Genomic DNA, 9,109 nt, shown 5'->3' with positions numbered 1-9,109 from the left:
GGATGTATTTGGACAGAGCAGGCCTATTCAACTCAGAGTACCGCAAGATTGAACGGCTTATTATGATCATGGTTAATGCTGTTTCATTAGAGGGGCCATGCAACGATTTTGCTACTTTCACCGAATACTTTCTGAATGAATACTTGAAGTTCATTATGGGCGGAAAGCGTGTGGCAACCCTCCACAGACCTTGCGTATTCGTGCTCGTCGTGCTCTAATAAGTGATCGGTGGGCAATTGTCCGTGGGGTCCTGTGCACCACGTGACCACGCTGGAAAAAACGCACCTCTGGTGGTCACATGACCACGTGACCATGTCCCGTGGGGGTCATGTGAACATGGTCAGTTGGATCCCACCCACCACGTGACCAAACTGCGAATAGCGCGCCTATGGTGGTCGCATGATCACGTGACCTTGTTGCGTGGGGTCACGTAATTACGCAGCGACAATTAAACTTGTAGCTCATGGCGTTGCGCATGAGATACTTGCGTGACACTTGTGTCAGTATGGTTGTGCAAAGTGCCCGAAATTCGAACTTAAAATTGCTGCAACGGAACTTTAAACCGCGTGGAAGCAAATTAGTCACGGCTTCCGGTTTTAGCGCACGCGCCAGCCTTTGTCCCTACAATAGGCGAAATAAAAGGCAGTACATTGGGGGATAAGCGAGTGAGGAGAGGACACTTTCATGGTAGCCGGCAGGTAGACCGGCATAACATACTTGTTTGTTGCTGTTGTTAAAAAACATCTGTATTAGGTCTAATAAAGGAAAAATAGAAAGGCAGAACGATGTGTGACTACCCCTATTCCGGGTCCCATTAAATTTCTATCGAGGTGCGCGCTGTCCGAGGCAGAACGAAAGTTCTTGTGTTCGTGGCTTTTATTTTCAGCGCTGTAATAATACGAATGTTGAGGACCCAAATAAGTCACTAAGATTATCAAAATATTTTTCCTGCTTCTCCTGGCTCGTGCAAATGTACTTTCCCATTTGCGAAAATCAATGCCGCTATGCTCTAGAATGTAATGCGTCAAAAAGTAGGAGTAATTTCGTTAGACTGAACAAAATTACGCGTAAACTCCTCTCAATAGTGTTATGGTAGGTCATATGATAGAGTTAGTATGCCATATGATAGTTGTCCTCTTCTAATTAGCTTCTTAGAACATCTAAGGACCTTGCGTTTGCAAGAGACGAGCGATTTTATGGGAAAGGGCAACTCAGAAAGATACAAACTTACGTCCACATTCAAGACGACCAAGATCCGCTCCTTTGTGCACTCTATTGCACGTGGCAGTGCCTTGTTGAATAACCGTACTTCGGGCTCAACTGCCTTCTTTCGGAGTTGCGGTATGAGCTTGTAACAGAACACAAAATGTACTCTTTGCCTGAGCCATAGGAGCAGGTCCCGAAAAGCAAAGTCCAGATGCTAGCTGTGCTTTGCAAAAACGCGCACACTTATTGAATCATCGGAAAATATGTGATAGCATTTCTCGGTAGAAAGAACACGAAAATATAAAATTTAGCCAAAAGATGTAGATACGTCACGTTTTTCTTTGGGATCTAGTATAAAACTAAAATAACAAGACCTTGAGATAGTTGCATGATTTTCGTGTTGCACAACAAACTTTGATGTTTGCTTCAAACGACTATTGAAGGTGTCAAAAAGAAAAAAAAGACGGGTTTATTACGGTTATCGAACGCGGTTTTATCCAGGTTCGTTTCAACGAAAGGGGTGCGGTATATCGAAGCACGGTTTAGCGAAAATGGATACATTTTATCGAGGCCTCCGTTTGAGAAATGCTGTTTGTAGGCGGCGGCAAGCTAGGCTTCCAAACAGACCGCGCTTTGTGCGGACACCCCTCGCTGTCGCTCGGGAAAAGTTTAATATAAGTTCGAGCGTGGATCGCCAAAGGTTGGTTAGCATGCGGGCGGTCGCCATTTTCTCTAAACGGCGATCCGATCTGCTGTTGTCGCGAAAACGGTGTTCGCTAAAACGAGCTTCCCTAAACCCCACTTCTCCGAAAATCAGCACATTTTTCTCCATAGCTTACAACCATGCTGGGGTGTTGTAAGCTCTTCTTCTTTGACCGAGGCTGGCCCCCTGTCGCCATTTTGCAGGTTGTTTCCGCCTGCGTAGACTACCGCAAAATTGAACTTCTTGAGAGGCAACCCGTCAATGTTCTCCTTGAGAGCCTGCACCGTCGCTCCCGAGAAGCTAAAGCTGCACACTTGTATGCACTCATCTAAAAAGCGCGGCAAAGCCATTTCACTGGGCTGCTCCCGAAGATTGCGCCATTCAACTTCGTCCGGACCTCAGTGAAATCTTCTAAATCTCACTTCTTTGTATACCAAGGTCGAACGCTAGAGCACGTTTTTTGAAAGCAATACACCACAAGCGCACACAAGGAACTGAATAAAGACCCAGGATCGGCTGAGTGAGAAACAGCTAGCTAGACTTATTTTTGCCTCAAACATGCAGTCCGTGTTTGAAGTGCAGGCTACCGAAACTAGACTACCGAAAAGTAGCTCCTAAAGTCATTTTTACGGAACGTGCAGATGGTCTTCACCGGAGAAGAAAATTGTGGCGGAGCGCTTATTTGTACGTGTTTTACTTGTTTTGATATCTAGCATTCAACAATGCTGCAGAGTGCCACCGTGAAAACTAACACCAAACGAAAACTAACCCAAAACAAACGAAAGAGCCAGAACCCGTGCAAACTGCGAGCGAGGTCTTTCCTTTCGTTTTTACTTTGTGCACGCGGCCCAACGCTGCCCGGTGCCGCCAGCTTCGTCCAGACGGACTTTGCGGGCACTGAAAGTGAAGGGAAAGAAAAGGAGACAGACGCGCGCGTCTCCAACCGAGAAAAAGGAGGCAGCAGGCTTTGAAGTTGAACTGGTTGAACTTGAGCGCAGACGTCTCTGTCGAAGAGCGGGCCCCGGACGGACGAGTTCACCCCAAGTTGGAGGGGAGGCAGGCGAAACCAAATTCGCGTAACCTGCCGATCGCGGCGGCGGCATTTGCACCCGCAAATGAATGGGCTTGGCAACTTACAGACTCGCAAGACTTCACACTCAATGAACCGATCAAGTAAACCAGTTGACAGAAAAAAAAAGTGAAATAAAATATTCTGCTACGCGAAAGCGGTGGGTTTTGTACTAACAGCGACAAAGCGTCTTTGCTACGGCGGATCGAACGCCGTTATATCGAGGCTCATCTTAGCGAAAGGGGTACGGTTTATCGAAGCACGGTTTAGCGAGAGGTGCACGTTTTATCGAGGCCTCCGTAAGAGAACTGCTGTTTCTAGGCGGCGGCAAGCTAGTAGTAATGCAAAACTATCGATAAATTGACTATCGATACTATCGATAGTTTTTCCAAAACTATCGATAGTGTCGCAGAACTATCGATAGTAGACTATCGGTAGTACTATCGACAGTTTTTCGATAGTCGACTGTCGATAGTACTCTCGATAGTTTTTCGACAGTCAACTATCGAGAGTTTTTCGATAGTACTATCGATTCCTTTTTTACTATCGATACTCAGTTTTCTGGTGACTATCGATAGTACTATCGATTGTTTTGCACTACTAGAGCGAACACAGTTGCCGCACCGCCTCTCGCTTCCCCTTCCTCCTCTCTTCGGCCAAACTCCCGTCTTCGTCATCACTGAAAGCTGAACCGAAGTTGAGACGGTAATTGCTTGGGCTAGTTGGTGTCCCATTTGAAAAAAAAAAAAATAAAATAAAAAATAAAGCGAGAAAAAGAGACGAGGGAGCGACGCACACTACTAATGTCGCATAGCTATCGATAGTAAACTGTCGACAGTACTATCGATAGGTTTACGATAGTTTACTATCGATAGTTTTCTGATAGTCGCTTAACAACAATTTTCCGATCGTCGAGTATCGATAGTACTATCCATAGATTTTCGATAGTCGACTATCGATAGTTTTTCGATAGACGACTATCGATAGTACTATCGATAGTTTCTTTTACTATCGATGGTCAAATTTCTGGCGACTATCGATACTATCGATAGTACTATCGATATTTTTGGACCACTACAAGCTAGGCTTCCAATCAGACCACGCTTGGCGCGGTCGCCCCTCACTGTCGCTGGGGGAAAATTTATTATAACCTCAAGCTTGAGCGTGCACTACCAATAGTTCACCGCCAAGGGTTCGGCAATCTAGGCTAATGAACCAGGGGGGTATCGGAAACGGCACCCCGGCTGCCGTCATTTTCTCTAAACTGCGATTGGATAAACTGATATCGATAAAACGGCGTTCCCTAAAAGGAGCTTTTCTAAACCGCATGCCTCCGGGACAAAACGGGAATCCGCGGAGGTAAGAGCGGCATCGAAATACGCACATCTGAGTCCATTTGGACTGTTGGCGTTTTGTCTTCGCCAACGGGCGACACAGTGCAGATAACCCGTGCCGCGTTTTTTTTTTTTTTTTTTTTTTTTTTTTTTTACATTTGCTTTCGCTCTTTTGAGGTGTGCGTGTCCTGCGTGTGTTGCTAGAAAAGTATGCCAATTATTGAGATTCTAAAAGTAAACGTCTCGCAAGATGAGGTAATCGGATAACACTAACACTGACATTATGTCAAACTGATAACCTGTATCTCCCTAGGTTTACCCCCAAAATTTACAAAACGTCCTTGTACTTACACAAGATAATGACTTCGGAAGGCATTTTAGGTGTGTTTTGCTATTTTTTTTTTACTTTACGAGCTACCTTGCGGATGTTAGTTTGGAACAATACAGAGGCGTGAACTTCAAAACACCAAGTAATCAAATGACTAATGCCGAACGTATAAATGCCGGAAAATTAGATAGAAGTATGTCGTGCTAAATAAAAAAAAAAAAAAAAAAAAAAACTCGTTTGTCCACAGGTAACTTAAATCGATACATGGGGATTTAATTCCCCATGTGTAATTTGTTCGGGAAATTCATAATCTCGCGAAGGGAGTTTTTGTGCAATAAGAAGAATTATTTTTTCATTTCCGCAGTTCAATATCGTAGCTTATCATCATGTATGTCAGCACAAATCACATTCACCAACAAAAACAAAATCACACTTTCTTCGAACGCATTGCTACACATTAAAAAAAAAAGTGCAATAATAGGCCTCGTGAACAATTATAGCAAACAACGAAGACATTATTTATTTTGTTTAATCTACGCGCTTTGATATACTTTGCACAATTCGGAAGGTGCATCTGGTGTTTCAGATAAGAACGGTCGACAATATCCGGTGACCATTTTTAGTTCTGACTAGAAAAATGCATCTTGCTGCCACAATGCCCAGGAAAACGGAACCGGTCGTTGTTGTTGTTGTTTTCTTTTTTTTTTTCTTTAGGGGGGGGGGGGGGGGGGGGCGGGGTTGCCTCCAAGAAAAATAAGTCAGAAACACCTGGTCAATCTGAAGCGTTGTTTGCGGATTTCGCAACATTGGCATTTCAAGCAACTTTCCCCCAAAATGTGTTGTGACTACTGGTCCAGAAATATTTACCGACAAAGTAAGTATGGGAATGATTGACCCAAATTATTTATCACGAAGTATCGACGTCGTTATTTTGAAATAAAAAATCGCACAGACGACTGCACAATAAGCCGTACAGCTCAAGTTTTATCTTTTTTTCTCCGCATTTATTCCAGCCAGGATTTTCAAACTTTGTCAGCGTGTTATCCTCTATTTGGCTAATCTTCGTGACAAGTATTGTTGTCCTTGTTAGCGGGAAAAGTTCACGAAAAACGCTCAAATAAAGGCATTTCCGTAAATGTGCATAATTTTGAAAATCAATTTAAAAAGAAAGGCCATCTTCGATTTTTTCAAACTCTTTCAAATTAGCGCCAGTGATATGTACTAACAGGATGTGCAAAAATATGTTGCATTATTTGTGTCTTTAAAGTTACAAAGCAAGAAAATCTGGCCAAATGGAGGCTACCGCGGTTGCCATGAATGAGGCCTGTGCGTACGCCTATTTGACAATTTCATTATTTTTACACAGCGTAAAACTTCTCCCGGGTGGTCAGATTGACAGCACAGAGGTGGAGGGTACTTTTGAAGTGATGATTCTTGATACGTCTTTTTTAGAGCGCAGCTCTTAGGGGCCCGTTTGCGGCTTGAGCGGCGTCGCCGTCGGCGTCGGCGTCGCCGTCGCCGTCGGCGTCGGCGTAACCGCGCGGTGCATCATGGGAAATGGGCGCGAGCCCCCCACCAAGGTCACGTGACCTCGTGGGGGGTCACGTGACCCCCCGAAGTCACGTGACTCCCCTGAGGTCACGTGGCCCCCTCCTCGAGGTCACGTGACCCCCGCCGATGTCGCGTGACCCCCCGATGACGTCATCGTCACTGATGACGTCACCGGCATCCACATCGTCATCGTCATCATCACTGATGACGTCATCGGCATCCACATCGTCATCGTCATCATCACTGATGACGTCACCGGCATCCACATCGTCATCGTCATCACTGATGACGTCACCGGCATCCGCATCGTCATCGTCATCATCACTGATGACGTCACCGGCATCCACATCGTCATCGTCATCATCACTGATGACGTCACCGGCATCCACATCGTCATCGTCATCATCACTGATGACGTCACCGGCATCCGCATCGTCATCGTCATCATCACTGATGACGTCACCGGCATCCACATCGTCATCGTCATCATCACTGATGACGTCACCGGCATCCACATCGTCATCGTCATCATCACTGATGACGTCACCGGCATCCACATCGTCATCGTCATCATCACTGATGACGTCACCGACATCCGCATTGTCATCGTCATCATCACTGATGACGTCATCAGTGACGTCACTGATGTCGTCACCGGCATCCGCATCGTCATCGTCATCATCACTGATGACGTCATCAGCGACGTCACTGATGACGTCACCGACATTCGCATCGTCATCGTCATCATCACTGGTGAAGTCATCAGTGACGTCACTAATGACGTCATCGGTACCCGCATCGTCATCGTCACTGATGACGTCATCAGTGACGTCAGTGACGACATCATCGGCATTGGGGGTCACGTGACCCCCAAGGTAACGTGACCCCCCCCCTGGTTAGTTTAACCCCCCCCCCAGTGCCCTTCCCTCCTCCTCCTCAAGAGCTGCGCTCTAATTCGGCGTTACAGGGAGTTGTAAGCGGCCTTCATTTTTTTTGTCCTTACTATTAGTACAAGAGTCAAAAAAATGCGCAGAAGCTGGAGCAATCGCGAGACGCTAGCCTGTCGCACGCTTCGCAGGGCCCGCTTTCTATGGCGGGCGTGTAGCGTCTCTGCGCACGCCACGTAGGGGAAACGATCGGTGCGGCTCCGATAACAGGCGTTTAGGTAACAGGATATAGGGCTCTAACACGATATTGAGGATAGGGCGCCGCACAACGGGGGCACCTTCGCGCGGCAATAGAGCCTCGGCCGTGGTGAACCGCACACCGCAAAAAAAAAAAAAGAGGAAGAAAGATTTTCGTTTGTTTATAATGCAATTAAATGCAAAGGTGCAAGCGAGCTGGACAGTTCGTTTGTTTGAGACTTTTTATGCTCCCTTTTCATCACATTTTTGTCTTAGACGCATTGTAGCCGCTTCGCACTAGCCTGCCAGCAGGCCTGGGTGGAATCGAGCCTTTATTGTCCGAGTGGCTTGCTTGTAGACGCTATCGTTCGTGCTACGAGCAATTCGTGTCGCAGTGAGTTGACGCATCTATACACTGTCAGCAGTGCCAGGATTGAATTCCAGGCACGGGATGGAGGGAATCCCAGGCTGTTGTTTTCATTTCAACTGAACTCCTAAAAGTCAGCCCTTGCTAATCAATGCCACGTTGGGTAATTTGGTGCTGAGGACGTCCACCATATCTGACGCACATTTCATATCTGATGTAGCCGGCCCTCGAAGGTTGTAAACAGTTGCATCATGGTGCTTGACGAGGCCTCCAATCCCATCGCAGGCGTTCTTGGTATGCCCAGTAGCGGAAACTAGCCACTTGGCCGACAGGTACTCGGTCTTAGCGAGCTCATGAAGTTGGTGCCTATTCCTGAAGTAGCTTGCTCCGCCGTCACTGACCCACATAAAATGTGCGTAGAAAGGAGCAACCTCCCCAAGCCACTCGTGAATGTTCCCAAGGCCATAGTATGCGCGGGCGGAATCGTGGCTGGTGTCATCACTGATTGGAGCGCAGCTACAAGTCCCTTTTTTTGGTTGTCACTATGCATGACGTCGCATGTGAATATCTTCTCTAATAATATATGGCAACCGAAGAGGTTGTGCCCTCCAATGGTTTCGCCTCCCCTCCTTTTCCTTCAATCAACGCACCCTTTCTTGTGACGTAATCCTCCGGGTGACCAATTAATCAAAAACACGAAAGATGCAGCTACACTGCCTAAAACGTGAACGGGAAGGAAAATACGACGTTTCGGGCGAACGTCCTTCTTCAAGTGATAGATACGAAACACGGCGAGAAACAAAGAAAGGGTCGTATACGTCACAAGAAAAGGGGGCTATACTCACCGATTTTTTGTTTCTTACACGAAGATGGGCGTCCGCCCGAAACTTCGTGTATTCCTTCCCGTTCACGTCCTATTTATTGTAGCACAATAATATTTCTTTTGTGATTACGTGCCGAAGATCATTGTTCTCGGCAGCCCCCATTCTCTTACACGCTGAAATAAACATCTGCTATCGGAACCACTTCTGTTGATTCCTTTGCTTGGCGTACACAGAGACGCTACACGCCGACTACCGATAACGTACCCTGCGAAGCGTGCGACAGGCTAGCGTCTCTCGATTGCTCCGGCTCATGCGTACTTTTTTTTTTTAAATCTCGTACGAAGAGAAAATAACTTGCTAAACATTATCACTTAGAAACTATCGCCCACCCCTGCGCTGCCAATCTGACCACCCCGGAGCACTCTTACGGGCTGTAAAAATTATGAACTTGTCAACTACGGGTATGTATAAGACACAGAAACAATGCAATAATATTTTTGCACATCATGCTCATAGATACTATTGGCGTTATTTTGGAAGAGTTAAAATATCGAAGATAGCATTTTTTTTTAATTGATTTGCAAAAGTATGCATATTTAGTAA

The sequence above is a fragment of the Ixodes scapularis genome, unplaced genomic scaffold, assembly GCF_016920785.2.
Source record: "Ixodes scapularis isolate PalLabHiFi unplaced genomic scaffold, ASM1692078v2 ptg000303l_1___fragment_1__unscaffolded, whole genome shotgun sequence".
Classification (NCBI taxonomy): Eukaryota; Metazoa; Arthropoda; class Arachnida; order Ixodida; family Ixodidae; genus Ixodes; species Ixodes scapularis.
Note: the sequence above shows the minus strand (reverse complement) of the source record.